This window comes from Sphaeramia orbicularis, chromosome 21 (assembly GCF_902148855.1).
Source record: "Sphaeramia orbicularis chromosome 21, fSphaOr1.1, whole genome shotgun sequence".
Classification (NCBI taxonomy): Eukaryota; Metazoa; Chordata; class Actinopteri; order Kurtiformes; family Apogonidae; genus Sphaeramia; species Sphaeramia orbicularis.
The window spans coordinates 56161159-56179290 of NC_043977.1; the positions used below are offsets into that span (position 1 = coordinate 56161159).

General features: G+C 38.1%; 1 protein-coding gene across 1 annotated transcript in view; it reads left to right on the forward strand.

Moving 5' to 3' along the window:
* The first annotated feature begins 677 nt into the window (after positions 1 to 677).
* Positions 678 to 18132, forward strand: part of mrasa (muscle RAS oncogene homolog a) — a 43006-nt gene continuing 25551 nt past the window's right edge. The window contains exon 1 of the mRNA XM_030125678.1: positions 678 to 816. The gene's annotated coding sequence lies outside the window, so the exon portion shown is untranslated. The remainder of the gene's footprint in view (positions 817 to 18132) is intronic.

Consider the following 18132-nt stretch of genomic DNA (forward strand, 5'->3'; position numbering starts at 1 on the left):
CTTTCTTTCTTTCTTTCTTTCTGTCTTAATTTTTCTCTTTTTTTCTTCTTTCTTTCTTTCTTTCTTTCTTATTTTTTCTTTTCTTTCTTTCTTTCTTTCTTTTATTTTTCTCTTTCTTTCTTTCTTTCTTTCTTTCTTTATTTTTCTCTTTCTTTCTTTCTTTCTTTCTTTTATTTTTCTCTTTCTTTCTTTCTGTCTTTCTTTCTTTCTTTCTTTTATTTTTCTCTTTCTTTCTTTCTTTTCTTTCTTTCTGTCTTTCTTTCTTTCTTTTATTTTTCTCTTTCTTTCTTTCTGTCTTTCTTTCTTTCTTTCTTTCTTTCTTTCTTTCCTCCCTCTCTCTCTCTGTGGATGAGCTCATTTGTCAGAACTATCTCTTTAAAGAACTCCGCTCTTTAATGGAACAGTCCATTTCTCTAAAACAGGGGGAACCCTTTTACCCTGTTGTGACATTTCCACATTAGTGACAGAACAGATGTAATAAAGAAAGCCTCAGACACATGTCTGTGGTTTAAAGCTTTTATCTGGACATGACAGTGTTGTTAAAGTCTTCTTCTACGCTTTGGTGTCCTCCTCCTAATCCTCGGCCCCCCCTCTGGGGCCTTTCTATTTTTAGCATCAGCTGTTGCAGTCCTCAGATGAGCTGCTCGTCGTATTGTTGGGCAGATGTGGAGCTCACTCACTGCTGTCTGTGGCCAAAGGGCGGTGGGTAGAAGCCCACAGACACAGACAGACACGCAGACAGACAGGGGGATGTGGAGGAGCGTGTCCGGGCTGTGAAGACGCCTGTTTGTGTGGACCACAGCTAGGCTAACGGCGGTGAGTAGCGCCTTTTTTAGGACTTGGTGAATGAGGGCGTTTGTATTTACGGTCAAGGCAACACCTAGCATGAATGCACATCTGAAAGTGAGGGGATCTACTCCTTCTGCTGAACGGAACCGAACCCACGGACTGGACTGAGCCCACGGACACGGAACATGACAGGGGCGGACAGCAGGGGGGGTGAGGAGGGGACCAGGAGGGTTTAGACTGGAGAGTTTAAAGAGAGGGGATGAAACAAGGCAAATGTGTTCCAGAGGGGCGGCTACTGGTGGACACACACACACACACACACACACACACACACACACACACACACACACAGGGAAAGAAGGGCCTTTTATTCTGTTTGTCAAACATTTTCCCATGAGGACGAGAAACAAACACACACTCCATGTCTGGATGAAGATGTGAAAAACCATCAGGACTGTGTGTGTGTGTGTGTGTGTGTTTTACGGCAGCTGTGTGACGTTCAACGACCCAAGGAAACACCGTGGAGTTCAACTGTGAGCCAGTAGTGGTGGTGATTTAACCACTGGATGAGAACAGAGAGATTCTTCATGTATCAAATCATAGGATGAGATCATTCAGAAGCACCAGTCACTGTGTAGGAACACACACACACACACACACACACACACACACACACACACACACACACACACACACAAGCCTCCACATAAACGAGTAAACATTAGGGCTGCAACCAATAGGGGTGTAAGAAAATATCATTTCTGCAATATATGGCATTACTTCATTTCACAATACTGTATCGATATTGAAAAATACTAGAGCTGCAACCGATTAATCGGCTCAAAGTGATCCAAAAAAATCATTCAACCACAATTCTCCTGAATCAAAGCTTTGTTTCCTTTATTTCTCTGCTGTTAAACTTTGGTTCCACTGTTGTGTTTCACACGGACGCTTATTGTGACGCACAAAGAAGCTTCAATTCAGGAAAACTGCAATAGAATATTTCCCTTCAATCAATTTGAGTCAATTAATCAAATCTGGAATTTTTGCATTGGCTTCAAGCACCTAATTGATTAATCGGTTGCAGCTCTAAAAAGCACTGTATCGATATTTTTAGGTATTTATTCAAATGCAGATATAGTGGAGGTTCATTTTTGGTTTTTGTTTTCTCTTTTGCTTATATTTTATTTATTATTTAACACTCTTTTATTAAATAATGTTAGTTCCTTTGTTGGGCTTGCACAAAAATACTGTTATGTTGTTAGTTCTGAACTAATAGAATATGAACATTTGAACAGGATCCTGAACTGTAATGTGTGTAAAACAGAATTTAAGTTTTAACAGAGGAAAATTTTGTGATATAACATTAGATCCTGTTCTGATCAAATAAAAATGTGTTTAGTGTTTGTGCATATATAGCTCTTGTAATTTAATTCTTCAAGGACAAACAAACAAAAAATTGCCTTTTTAACAATATCATGACATATTGTATCATGATCCTAGTATTGTGATTTGTATTAGAGCTGCAACCGATTAATCGATTAGGTGCTTGAAGCTAATGCAAAAATTCCCGATTCGATTAATCAACTCGAATTGATTGAAGGGAAATATTCTATTGCAGTTTTCCTGAATTGAAGCTTCTTTGTGCGTCACAATAAGCGTCCGTGTGAAACACAACAGTGGAACCAATGTTTAACAGCAGAGAAATGAAGGAAACAAAGCTTTGATTCAGGAGGATTGTGGTTGAATGATTTTTTTTGAATCACTTTGAGTCAATTAATTGGTTGCAGCGCTAATAAAAAATAATTAAAGTTTTAGCAGAGAAAAATTTGTGATATAGCATTAGATCCTGTTCTGATCAAACACAAATGTGTTTAGTGTTTGTGCATATATATCTGGTGTAATTCAATTCTTCAAGGACAAACAAACAAAAAATTACCTTTTTAACAGTATCATGATATATCATATCGTGATCCTAGTATTGTAATTTGTATTGTATTACCAGATTCTTGCCAATACACAGCTCTAGCAACTAATGACTATTTCAATAGTTAACTAGTCATTGGCTACTGTTGAGACTAGTCAGCTAGTCAGATTATGAACTGCAAAAAAGGCTGTTATTTATATTTATTGCACCAATAAAATACATTTTCTTTCCTTTAACAAGAACATCTGGTGCACAACTGTTAGAATGCATAACAAAGTTTGCTAAACAAATATTAAATGTAATTTTCAGCAAATATTCCAGCAGCATTAATATACTTTTTTCCATTAATGCAGAACAATTGCAGTGTCTAATAAAGTTTATTAAACAAAATACTCAAGAGTTGTAATCTGCAATAATATAAATATTTTTCCTTAAACAAAAGTGCAGGATGTACTCAGACAAAAGTCACCCACAACCTGCCAATGAATAAATTAGTTGTTGTCTATTTGTTGACTAGTCGTTACAGCCTGAGTTCACAAGCAATCGAACATTAACATCCATTAATGGGAACTTAATATTCTGTTCTTTTATTACTCAGTCATTGTTGGAGAAAGTGGTCAAATTTCCATTCATTCTATTGTAAACTTATTCATTTAAAAAAACTTTATTAACCACTTTATGTAACTGAGAATGTACAGAAAATGAAAGCATGTTAATAAATTAATGAAACAGTTTCCCTAACATTTAGAAAGGTATGTATATGCATTCATATTAAAATCCTAAACTGAGGGATTTAAATTTTTATTTTATATTTTGACTTTGCTTTAACCCATAAAGACCCAGTGCTACTTTTATGACAGTTCCCTAATGAATTTTTTCTCTCTGTGTAACCTTTCCTAAGTGATTTATCATCATTTGTTGCCATATTATCCTCTGTAGTTTGCCTTTTTTTCAGTGAAAATCATGTATTTTCCTATATTTAATTCACTGATCATGTTCATAAAAGCTCAGAGTAAGTTCAAACGTTATATCAAATCAGAGAAAACTGAAGAAAAAAAAATCACTTTTAAAGTTAAATATAGGCTGATCATTAATTAAACTTTAAACAGCTGTCTCCATCTGCTGTCACTGATCCAGCTCCATGGGTTCTACTGCTGAATCAATCACCACTTTTACACAGAGATCCTGGAAAAAAGGTGAGATGGTGATCCCACCTTTTTTCCACCACTGACTGATTTCCACAGCCAAGCCAAAGGCGTAACAGAGGTGAGACAGGCTGGACTTTTACACAGCGGACCTGCGTTCTGGAATCTTAAGGGCGGTGACGCAGCACTCACTTTTAAACCCCACCCCTCAGCGCAGGAGAGACAGCGGGCACATATGGAGGCACTGGTGTGGATTCTGCAGCCTGCTGGCTTTGTGCCCGCCGCGTAGGGATGGGAATCAATAAGAATTTAACGATTACGATTCCATTATTGATTTTGCTTATTGATCCGATTCCTTATCGATTCTCATTGGGCGAGAAAATAAAAGAATGCAAACAGGCGTGTTTGCATTAACTGTCTTTTATATTTCCATCTACACAGAAAATATAACATATACAGTTTGTACAAATAATAAGAACAGATGACGCTGGGCGGGGGATGGGGGGGGCAGTGAAAGTGAAACTACAGACTCTTTACTAATTCCTCTATTGCTGCATTTCCACTACGTGGAACCGGTTCGACTCTGCTCGTCTCCTGTTGTTGTGCACCTCATTTCCTTTCCTCTACCTTCGGAAACTTGTATTTGAGGGGGTACAATGTTTGTTGCCCACACTAGAACCGGAACTGGGTCCAGATGACGGCCTGGTGTTCACTCTGCCGCTAGATTCACAAGCACCGCTAAGTAGTGAATCAAATGAATCCCATGCTGTGGACAAATGTTTGAACAGATTGGAGGGATTCCACCCTTTAGAAGAAATGGAAGCTTTGACAGTGTTACAACTGGACCTGGTGTCATTTATTTAGACCGTTTCTGCCTCAACACCATGTTGGCTACGTTCTGACCAAAATAATGCAGCGTACGCGTGACGTCATCGCGCATGTGCAACGAAGACGGAATCAGTGAGCAGAATCGTTAAGCAGGCAGGCAAACGATTCTAAGGAATCGAGCTACTGGGATCCGGCTCTCAAAAAGAACCGGTTCTCAATTCCCATCCCTACTACGGCGGCTGCCTTCTTTCCCGCTATGGCCATCTTCGTGCCTGGCGCCGGCTTCGTGCCCACTCAGCTTCGTGCCCACCGCCACTAGCTTTGTGCCCGCCGCTGTCGGCTTCAGGCTCCAGGTGAAAATGGCACGTAGCTGCAGAATCATGTCAGTGCCTCCATATGTTTCTCCCATGCTGGGGGTCGCCGTCATCAAAACATCACACCGTACTTGTGGAACGAGAGGTTTTCCTTTTACATAGTGTTCCGGAATCATGATCCCACCTTTACCTCGGCTCTGGTACTTCCTCCAGAGGCATTACAAAGCCGTGATAAAGGTGGGACCAAACAATCCCACCATTTCATTTACACAGACGTCGTTTCGGAATTAATTCAAAATATTCCCACAGCAAGTGCTGTGTAAAAGGGGCTGGAGTTACAGAAGATGACGGTGTTTCCACATTCACTACAGAGCCTCTGTCATCTCGTCATGGTCATCAGATATGACCCATTTGGACATTCAAACTGCATTTTACACCAGTTGTTTGCATGTATTGATAGGATTAGTGGATCAACAGGTATCAAACAGTTTTCATCAGTAGATCGTTTTTGTCGACAGTGGATGTTTGGGTCTTTAAGAGTTAAAAACTGTCATGTGACTGTGTTTGGTCTTAAAACAATGAATTCCCTCAAATTGACTATTTGGAAATTCTTACATGTCATTGATCAGTTAATGGATATGCCAGAAACTGTTAAAGTCACTTAATTCTTACCAAATTTTCTTTAGATACGTTACTTTAATTAGCAGGTGGTGTGACTGGTAACTGAACTCATGAAAATGTCAGTTATGTGAAGGAAATGGGTTAGGGAAGGGCTGTCAAACTCTTTAGTTCAGTTCCACATTCAGCCCAGTTTGATCTCCAGTGGGCTGGACCAGTAAAATACTAACAGTGAAAAAAGTAAAATTATATTATGATCAGGTTTACATCTACAAAGTTTCCTTAAAAATCTGAATAACATGAACAACTTGAATTGTCTTAAGAAAAACCAGTGCAATTTTAACAATATTCTGCCTCAGTTTATCAGTTTATCATTTACACATGTGCGTTACAATCGCACAAAACATTTAGTAACAGGCAGAATATTGGTCAAACTGCATTTAGTTTTCTGAAGACATTTCTGTTTGTTCATATTTGCTCAGGTTATTCACATTTTTTGTAAACATATAGTTTGGTAATGTAAACATTTTCATGTAATTTTACTTTTTTACACCAAAAAACAAAGAGAAAATTTGGGGTTGTCATTATTTAAAGGTTATTCTGATAATATTTTACTGGTTCTGACCCACTTGAAATCTAACTGGACTGTATGTGTCTGTATGTGGAACCTGAATTAAAATGATTTTGACACCAATGATTGTTAATATCTTCAGTGTAATTTTTGCATTTCACAAATTCATCCCGTGGGCCGGATTGGACCCTTTGGTGGGCCGGATTTGGTCCCCGGGCTGCATGTTTGACACCTGTGGGTTATTGGCTGGCCAAGCAGTACCGGATGGACAGCCTTCTTACATTTTTGTTTTCCCTTTCACACATATTTATGGTAGAAAGATGAATGATACCTCATTTTACAGGGAATGATGAGCACTTTTAGATGTGTGATTGAAAAAACTGCTTTAACCTAATTTTCCGGCTTAAAAATAGTAAAAACCCCTCGATAACGGATGGACAGAAAATTAAAATCAGTTTTTGACCACTTTATAAAACCTGCCTTCAAGTGTGATTCCAATTTTCATAAAACTGAGGGTCACCTCACCAACCCTGGTCCTCCAGATCTACTATGTTTTAGATGTTCTCCTGAGGGTCGTGATCAGACTTCTACTGAGCTTGATGATAGGCTGATCATTTGAATCAGGTGTGTTGGAACTAAGAGGGCTACATCTAAAACATGCAGGACAGTAGATCCCCAGGACCAGGGTTGGTGACCCCTGCTCTAGGTTGTCTATTTCCAGTAAACAGTTTGTATTTTTTTCAACATATAAAGGCATGAAATAGCGAGAGTTTTACTAAGTGTTTTGATAACGGATAGATAAGGGAGAAGAATTACAAGTTTCAGTTGTTTATTCAGCATATTTATTAGTATATACATTACATATATAATATTTACAAAGTCAGATACCTTAATAAACTAATGTAATACATTTTAACATAAATTTATCTCAGTTTATCAGATATTTGTGACCATTGTAAAAAGAGTAGCAAAAGGTTTTTAAATTGACCTTACAAATTATCATAAGTATAAGATAGGTCCAGTAGAAGAGGATCAAAGTTATGCTTTGATGGACTAAGAATGCAAACATAAATTTATGCTCAATATATAATGCCATCTAAGTATTTTAAAAACATTTTTGTAAAAAACAAAACAAAACAAAAAACTTGTGCTGCACACCAGAAGTAATGTGCTTTCAAAATATCTAAGTTTTAAAAAGGTGATTATAAATTCAGCAGTGGCTACTGCCACACTACTGTGACACAAAATATGGGTTTGTCTATTACCACAGACCAATCAAATGTTAGCATTTGTACTACAGCCAATCATGGATACTGTTCCATAAACTCATTCTCCTCTTGTTGCCACAGTACTGTGGTGACATATGAAGTATACTTGAGTTCATTCTGTAGTGCATTTTGCTACCACAGCACTGTGGCAATTGATGGAAGAAATGACAAATTAGTGATAGTGTATAGTATAGTATAGGAATTATTGTTGTAAATACTCCATGTGTTGTTTTATGGGTTCTTTGCTCTGGAGGCTGGAGAAGGTGGGCGGAGCTACATGTCAGATGCAGCAGTGTGCTGTGTGACTTCTCAGTTCTGTGTCAGTTCTGTGTATTGAGTGCTGTGGACCTGTGGAATTCTGCACTCTGAACATTGTCCCAGTGGCTGATTTATACCAATTTGGACCCCCCCCCCCTTTTGAAAATCTTTAGAAAAAAAAAAACCAAAAAAACTACTTCGACAGGGAATTGAACCAGAGTCTTCCAATACGTTACCAAGTGAGCTAAATGTCCGCTGTGTCTGAAGTTGACCTATTCACTGTAGAGCCTACCACAAATACTGGATTGGACTGGACTTGGTTCTTTATGGCCTTCCTTCCTTCCTGTCCTGGGTGGGGTCCACTCTGGATGTGTTGCAGAAGCTAAAGAATCACTCTAAACATCTGTCTGTCCATCCTTCCTTCCTTCCTTCCTTCCATCCTTCCTTCCATCCTTCCTTCCTTATACCTGACAAGGAAAGCTTATTATTATTGCCTTCACTGAGGAACGGTGAAGGTTATGTTTACGTCGGGGTTTGTCTGTCTGTTTGTGTGCAAGATAACTAAAAAAGTTATGGAAGGATTTTGATGAAATTTTCAGGAAATGTTGATACTGGCACAAGGAACAAACGATTAAATTTTGGTGGTGATCGGAGGGGGGGCACTGATCTGCCTTGGCAGAGGTCTGCGCTCTCTGATTGCTTTTCTAGTTTTTTATGATGTGATCTGTCTGATCAGATGACAAATTAAGATCAATCAGGATGTAAGATCAGGATGTCACTCAGACTTAAAGGTTTGTTTCCATGACCATCCATAGTTTGTCCATCCATCTTCTCTTTTGGGGTGAAGTGTTACAAACAGATGATAATGATCATGTGTATTTGAGTGATTGTACACGTTTCTGTGGTCTGTCTGTGGTTGTTCGTCTATATGGTCGTTCAGTGACTGGACAGTATTATCCGGTGTATTCAAAATAAGCTGTAAGATAATATTAGCCTGGGAAGTACTTTGGTCTAAAATACTAAATAATACATTTGCATTTATCACTTCAAGCAGGATCTTTAATGTGGACACGAGGAGTCTTTTATGATTGTGCTGAAAGCCAATAACATGAAGCTGGGACTGTTTTAATGGCATTGTTATCAGCCCAGACTGACTACAGAGTCTGTATTTGTGACCACAGGACATGGTGCATTCTGATTGGTCAGGTGGTTTGTGTTAACTTTGCAGGTTTTCTTTAGTCACACCTGTGACGTAGGTGTCTGTTTGCTGTTCTGAATTCATGTGCCTGTATTAAACTGTAGGTAACCATAGCAACAGCACTGATGCATCAGTAGCAAGTGGTTGAGCAAATGTCTTTATTGTAGCTGGTTATAACAGATGTTGGCTAGTGGATATACTACGTAACTGACAGACAACATCTGGTAATGGAGTAAGTAGGGATGTAGGCTAAATATTAGGCCTGTTACAGTACACAAAATTTTCGGTTGTGAAACGAAAGTGAAACTTTACATCCTTTCAACTCCTACAACTTCCAACTCCGGGTCCTATTCCTCTATTATACAGCGTGTGAGAAAGAGAGAGAGAGAGAGAGAGAGAGAGTGAGAGAGAGAACTAGTCTCAGTGTTTTAGAACTACCGTAGTTCCTAGGTGCCAAACAATATCCGTCTTATTAACGTCTCTTTCCTGGTTGTTGTCTTTCACCTGAACCTGAACTGATCCTAAACAGGACTGTTCTGATGGTGGAGGGTCTTCAGTCTCTTCCCTTAAGGTTCACATCATATTTGTTGTTTTTTTTTTAACCTGATGGAAGCAGCTATTTCATATTTTGAGTCATTGTGCGCTAGTTCCATATGTCCGTGTGGAACTTGCGCGGATTTAAAGTTCCGCATCAAACGACGCCTTTCGTTCCTTTTTCTTTTTCTCAACATTCTGTGCCGTTTTGGTACAGCTGTGTACCAAACCAAACAGGTGTGTACCGAAACAGTTCGGTTTGGTACGTGTACCGTTACAGGCCTACTAAATATATGAAAATTTCATATCATGGTTATTGTGACCAAAATTATCATGGTTATCATTATTATCACTGTATTGTTGAAATGTGCTCAAAATGTTCTAAAAGTACTGATACACACACTGAAATAATTTAAGCAAGTTGTATTTTGAAAAAAATAAACAAAAAAAAACAATGAAATAATAGGCACAATGTACTTTCTGTGGCAGAAACATTCAAATATTAACACGTAAACATCAAACATATACATGTGCATGAAAGATGTCACCTTATGGCCATAGTTTGACCATTTCCCAGGTGAAGTTTGAGTGGTTTTAGTGTCTTCTTCATAGATAAATAGGATGGAGGTCTCTTTCTCTCTCGTGCACTCTCTCTCTCTCTCTCTCACTCTGTGTGTGTGTTCTCTCTCTCTCATGTGTGTGTGTTCTCTCTCTCTCTCTCTTTTGTGTGTGTGTGCTCTCACTCTCTCGCTCTCTGTGTGCTCTCTCTCTCTGTCTCTCTCTCTCTTTCTGTGCACTGGGATGACTGGTCTGTCCCATACATCTCTCTCTCTCTTCTCTCTCTGTGTATTTGTGTTCTGTCTCTCTCTCTCTTTGTGTGTGTGTGTTCTCTCTCTCTCTCTCTCTCTCTCTCTGTGCACTGGGATGACTGATCCGTCTCTTTCTCTCTCTCTCTCTTTCTCCTCTCTCTCTCTCTCTCTCTCTCTCTCTGTGCACTAGGATGACTGGTCTGTCCCATACATCCCTCTCTCTCTCTCTCTCTCTCTCTCTCTGTGATATTGTGTCTGCTATATTGGATCAATCGAGGACAAGTCGATATTGAGCTGCAGTTTTCCACGGTAAAAAGCACAAAAGTGTTTACATTTCTTTTTTTTTTCCTCAAAATTTTTTTTTTCTGAATTTTTCTATTGTAACAATCATAACTGTACAATTGAATGTACGTAATAGATTACAACATAGTTAGAGTCCAACCCTGATGCACCTCATACTCCAACCAAAATATATAAACTCACACATCCAATAAATAAATAAATAAATAAATAACTAGTGTGTTTTTTAAATATGCAGTCATTGCATAGTTTGTGTTTTGCGGTTACACCCTACCTCAGAAATGTGTTTTTTGTCTGAGAAATAATTAGAGGAATCTTTTTCAGTCATAATTTCTCTGCAAGCTCTTTTTGTTAAAAATCGTGAGAGAATCATATCGTTAACCCAGTATCGGAAATCGTATCGAATCGCGAGTTGAGTGTGTTTTCGGTCTTCAAATCCACCATGTCAGTTTGTCGGTCAGTCCAGGAGGAGGGGCTATTGTCGGGGGATGGACTTGGTTCGTTCACAGTGGTCTTCGGTATATTTATATTTACGTAGTTTACTTGCTATTTACAAAACGCATTAAAACCACTTTTGTCAAGTTGAAGAGCATCTATCTGAGAACATTTTAGCAGTTATTGGTGCCCAAAAGTATGGTTTTAACACAAATTCTTGCAGAGCACACTTTCCAGCTTCCTACTTCATTACCGGCTCTCTGGTGTCCCCCCAAAAATGTTTACATTTCTAAACCAATTTCACTTATATTTAGGGCAAAAAGCTCTGACAAAAGTTTTTACTCAACATAAATCCAACTCTAGTGTAACATAAACTGTTTGATAGACTCCAAGTAGGTTTATAGAACTGTAGTATTTGCTTTGTATAACTATGACTTTGAATTTACAACTCATGAGTACAACATCAAACTAAGCTTTTCTAACCATCGCCAAGTACATTGAAAAGAGAGGAACAACTAAATGACACTAAAACCTATCATTGTGCTCTGCAGACGAATCTCAGAGTAAAAGGCCTGTTACTGTTACATGCTGCTGTGACACATTTACTGCTGACACTGTCAAAGGGATCTGCTTTTTTATGCTGTGAGTTTTTGTTTTCTAGGAAACTACGGCTCACTAAAGTGTAAGTGGTTTAAAGACAGCATTGCAGAGCAAAATTAGGAAGTTACGAGCAAAGAGGATATAAGTGAGAATGCTTGTATGTGACTGTGAGTGTGTTTACGGCTATTTATCGATGCTGCAGTAACTCTGGGCTGTATAACACTCTGTTCCGCCTTTTTCCTGTTTGGTGTGTGTTGTTGCTGTTTCCCATGTGAAGAGGGAAATGGCATTTTCTTTCCCAAGGCAGTAACTAGTTTCTTCTCAAGTGCCCACTGCGAGGCTTTGTGGAATTATGGTAAAAAGAAAACATGAAGGCCAACTGCACCAGAACACCTGTAGAAGAACACGGTTCTGAAGGGAACCAGGCCGGACCAGTGACACGACGCTGGTTCATGCTTTACTTTGGTCTTTGTGCTAGATTTGCCGGTCCATCTATGCAACCCAAGTAGAATCCCTTAATTCTGAGCGTGGTTTGGTGTTTGTATAGAGTTTTCAACACTGTTTCAAACAGTCCATCAGCTGTGCTCTATTGTCTGGGGTGTTTTCCACTTCAACAAGTAACGTGTATTTGTTGTTGTCTTGGTAAAAATTCTATAATTGCTTTTAGAATAAATGCAATTAAATTGTCTAAAAGGAGACTTATGTTTACAAGTTGTAGAAAATCTACTGCATGATGGACAGTTTTGTCTGCAGGTGTTTTCAGGAAGGTAGGAGGGGTTAATAAGTGACTGACAGCTGTAATTACTGACTGCTATTCAGATTCAGATGTTCGTCTTTTTCACAGTGTTATATGATGTCAGGTCTTCTATATTCAGTCTTTAGGTTTGGACATAGGAAAGAGCAGCAGAAGGAATGGGTGAAGTTTCAGATTTTGCCTTTTTTTTCCTGTCATATGCATTCTGCAGCTGTAAATGTCAAAAAAACACAACTATCTCCTAAAGAACAAAATTACATCCTGAACTGTCTTGTTTGGTTCACAAACCAAAGGTGTTCAGTTGACTGTCAGTTACTTTTGCAGTGAGGTGTTTTTGTTTATCAGAAAGATACCAGGTGAGATGTCATCTGTTATAGAACGCTTATAATGCGTACAGATAACACGCCAATTAAAAGGGGCGTGTATATTTACATGAGTTATGAGTAGTGCTGCCACTAATGACTAATTTTCTAATGACTAATCTTTCGACAATTTTTTTTGTTTAGTTGACTAATCTAAACGACTAATTAAAAAGACAGTGTTTGTTATTTTGTTGTGTCCATTTTATTTTGAATACAACTCAAGGGCCAGAACATAAATGATCACACCTGAATTCAGAGGTACGCACAGATCCACAGACCGGGGGGGATGAAACTGAAGACACTTATAAGACAGGGGTCTCTCTCACTTTCTGAGGTACGGCTGTACCGGCTGCAGGCGCCAATGCCATCATGGATTCCCCAGGTGCCATGGCTTTGTGCCACCACGGCACGCATGGCACAAAGCCATGTGTCGTTGACTAATTGCGGCAGCACTGATCATGATATCACGTTGGTTTTTCAGCCAGCAGCAACTACAGCGGCTGCATCATTTAGATGTTTTTGAACATTAAATATTACTAAATATGTCCCATTAGCATTAAAAATGTAATTTGAAATGACAGATAATAATGTGTTATGACCAAATTCTTACAACCCTGTCTGTCAAAATGACGGACTATAAAACTGTGTGGCACAACCTCTGATACTGTGTGTTTTTAATAGTGACAGCTCCTAGATTAGTCATTGCAGTTCTAGTCCATGGTTAATGAGCCGTAGGTTTTGTAACCTTTGTGAGTTGCTTAATGCAGACACACCCGATAAGGTTGTGCCGTAATGTGACTTCAGGTCATGCATGATTTGTGAGAAAACCACAACTATTGGGAGGTTCTGTGGAGGTTCCACAAGCTGTGGAGTTGTGTAATTTTTGCACTTTGCAAATTCATGCCTGTGGAGGGTTGGTTTTAGCCCACAGGCCATAGGTTGGACACCCCTGCATTTAAAGGTCCAGCAGTATGGGGTCCCATCTCATCTGTCCCACCAACGGGCTGAAGACCACCAGCCTTTGGGACTGTGTGTACCCTGGCCGTCTTATGGAGGCTGACTGATGGACTGAGTCCTTCTGGCTGCATTTGCAAAGGAAGGAACCGTCTTCCTTCCCTCTATTGTGTTGGGCAGGAAAGGATGGAGCTCAGCCAGCTGACAGCTGTTTCCTGGTGGATGAAGGAGGAATGGGTGCGTGGGCGGCCGGGCACCGGGGTGTTAGCTAATTGATTTATGGACTTCAAATTTTAACACTGTAAACTTGACTGGTTTTGTGCGTTCGAACACATTTTCTACAAAAATACACATTATCTAAAAGAGTTTAATAGCAAACTGTAACTTAGTTTCTAGATTTGCTCAACATTCAAATGTCATTTCATATCAGTGTTACTTGAGTTTGGTAATTTATCATATTGAACATTTCGTTGTTGGTTTCTGGCCTTTTAAATCTGTTAACAACCACAGCGGGTGTGTTTTCATTTATATTTATGGGAAGTTGTAACCCAATTTTCTGAAAGTCTGTAAAAGAAAATGCATATACATACATTTCATGATTCACTGCTGTTGGTGTGAATATCTAGACTTGGTTCGATGTGCGTTGTCGTGGTTTAAGACTTTGCCAGTTGTATGTTTGTCATTCAAATACACATGACAGCATGTTACATATATGATCAAGACGGGACTCCCCATCTGAACACAACTGATGGAGTTAACGCTCAGTAACATTTTAGTTTAATACAGAAGCAGAGTGGAGCCATTTTTTCTGGATTATCAACTCTTTTTTTAAGGTTGTGTTTAGGACTGCACAGATGAACCTGTGAACATCACAGGTCAAAAGTTCAGTCTTGTTTATATCTTTGTCAGACTGTCCCATTTATCCATTTAATTCAACTACGTAGACCTCTACATACTCTAGAAATGCAACAATTACTTGACTGATAGTCAGCTATTGAGTGAATCATCAAGCTTTATTCCTTCATAAATGTGAGTATGTTCCAAATTATTATCTTTGGGTTTTAAAGTCATTGTTGATATTTTGCAGAACTGTCAGACATTTTATGGTCCAGACAATAACAAAATGAATCAAATTCTCTGCTGCATGGCATCTAACCTCTCCCCACCTTTCCTGGTACTCTACACTATCTCTAATAAGTGCAAAAAATAATTGACATTGATTGACAATACAGATATTTGTTTGATGCAGCTTTGATATAATCACCCCCCCCCCCCCCAAAGGGGAGGCAAGGACTATTGTTTTTTGTTTCTTTGTTCATTTCTTTGCTTGTTTAATACTGAAATAAGCAGAACTATTCGTTGAATTCATACCAAATTGGGTTTATGGATTGCCAGTGACCCAGAGTAGATGTCATTACATTTTGGGAAAGTAGGTCAAAGTTAAAATTTTTAAGATTTTTTTTTTTTAAATCTTTTTTTTTTTTCCTTCCGTTTACTTATAATGGATGAAATTTTAAATGTCTATAAAAACATCAATTTTGTTTCAGTTTACTTCAAACTTTGCACATAAACATGACATCAGCTGGATCGATGCCAAAATAAACTACAATATATGCGAGGGGTGGGGTTTGTTGTACCTGGCACCACTTGTTTGTGTTTGAATCCTGCTGAAAACGCTGCCATAACTGTGTAAAGTGGACTTTTATGTACTGCATTGAGAGTAGGTTTGTAAGAAAATATCGGTTCTGCAATATATCGCGATATTTCATTTCACAATACTGTATCGATATTTAAAAGTACTGTATCAATATTTTTAGGTATTTATTCAAATGCAGATATGGCGGAGGATCATTTTTATTTTTTGGTTTTCTTTATTGTTCATATTTTATTTATTATGATTTAACACTGTTTTATTAAATAATGTTAGTTCCTTTGTTGGGATTGAACTAAAATACTGTTCTGATGTTAGTTCTTAACTTATAGAATATGAACATTTGAACAGGATCTGAAACTGTCATGTCTGTAAAATATAATTTAAGTTTGAACACAGGAACATTTTGTGATATAACATTAGATCCTGTTGTGATCAAATAAAAATGTGTTTAGTATTTGTGCAGATTTTGGGTGTAATTCAATTCTTCCAGGAAATAAAAAAAAGAAACAAAAAATTGCCTTTTTAACAGTATCATGATATATCGTGATATATCGTATCGTGATCCTAGTATTGTGATTTGTATCGTATCACCAGATTCTTGCCAATACACAGCCCTAAGTGAGAGACAACTTGTTTACCAACAGCCATGACAAAAATCTGTCCCCTAGCCCAAATACTTGTATACTACTTTAATTGTCAAGTATTCTCTATGTTCATATAGTTGAGTGTGCAATGTGTGATGCATTCTTTCTCCCTGAATTAGAGTTCAGTTCAGTTCAGTTAAATGCTCACAAGTAGTTTTACTTTCAGAATGAAAAAGAAGACAAATCCTAACAAAAACCTGAGGCTTCCTGCATCACTGCTACTTGGACCTTAATAATACCAATGAAAGACTGTGAACCAGGGGTGTCTAACTTACGTCCTGAGGGCCAAAACTGCCCACCAAAGGGTCCAGTGGGATGACTCTGTGAAATGCAAAAATTACACAGAAAATATTAACAATCAAGGATGTCAAAATCATTTTAGTTCAGGTTCCACATACAGACCACTATGATCTAAAGTGGGTCAGATCAGTGTCATAATAACATATAAATAATAAAAATTCCAAATTTTGTTTGTTTTAGTGTAAAAAAAGTAAAATTTATGTTTACATTTACAAACTAAAAATTAACCCTTTCATGCATAGTGGTCACTCCAGTGGACAGTTTTCTCCAGCTGTTCTCTTGTATATTCATGGGTTTTGTTGTTTTAGTTCCATATCAGCCGACACAGTGGACGCTAATGCACCATCTGTTACACTATAATTCATACCATTACTGCAAGTTTATGTTCTTGATAAACATGATCTGCAGTAACATGACTGAGTGTAAATCAGTTGCTAATTGTTATTATACTGTAATTAACAGTTCTCTTAAACAAAAAGTTTTTTTTTTTTTAAATATCCGTGAAGCGAGTAATAACTAGTAGTTATAGTAGTTATTATGATAAAAGGTGAGAAAATATCAGAGTAGCTGCATCAAAAATGCTTTTGTTTCATAGTTTTCACACATTTTATCACTTTCTGATATTGTGTTTTGAATACATGTTTCTTTGCTCCAAAAATTAAACCCATGGTTTCCAAATGAGTGGACATTTTTGTAACTCTGTGAAAAACAGGTTAATTAAAAAAAAAACAAAAAAACCCCAAAACAATCTCATTGTTTTTTTTCCATGCCTAAAGAGGAATAAAAACACTCAGGAAAACAATCTTGACTAAGGTTCTCATAATTCATGCATGAAAGGGTTAAGAGGAGTGTAATTTTACCAGTATTCTTCCTGTTACTAAATGTCTTGTGTATGTGTAGATCCACTGCGAACTGGAAGTTTGAATGCACATGTGTAAATGATAAACTGAGACATAATATTGTTAAAGAAAGGTTGTTCATCTTATTCACATTTTTTAAAGAATGGTTTGTAGACATTTTCATGAAGTAATTTGACTTTTTTCATTCTAAAACATAAAGGAAAGTTTGGAGTTGTCATTATTTATAGGTTATTATGTCCAGTTGTTTGAGGTTCTGTTGGGCTGAATGTGGAACCTGAACTCAGATTCCTTTGACGTCCCTGCTTTACAGACGGACTTACACCGGCTTATCTATAAATACTGTCCCCACAGTCCAGCACCGACACTTGAACAGACCAGTGCGGTAACTAGTTAACGACTGTCTGGTAACCGGCTTCTCACTGTGGTGTTATAACATTTTTTATCAACGTTGTCCTCATGTGCCCTGTGCCCCCCCCCCCCCCCCCCCCTCATTTGTTCCCACATTCGACATATTTCTTCTGTCTTCTTCCTCTTCTGCTTGTCTGTTTTCTTTTTCTCTTTTGGCAGCTCTCTGTCTCTCTTTGTGGCCAGCTGCTATGGTATGACGTTCTGCTTTTTTAAAAATAAAAAAACAAAAACAGCTCAGTATTGTGTGACACATATAAAGGCCTTTGCCCACACCCATTTTGAACCATATACAACATATGTGATTTATTATTACAAGACTAAAAATGGATCAACTCTGAATCAAGTAAAAGGCCAATGTTTAAACTGAGTTTTAAATATAACACTTAAAAAATATATGCTACTCCTCCATTAAAACTCATATTGTAGAAAGACAGAGGCTTATTTTTGATTCCAGAAAGCCATAATTACAAAGTGTGGCCATGTGTGTCTGAGACATCACATTTCTGTGCTGGTTCTGTGGTTCCAGTGGGTAAAGAGAGCACACCAACATCAGCATCCTGCCCTGGGATATTCTCTGTTTTCTTACATTAGTTTTCCATTCA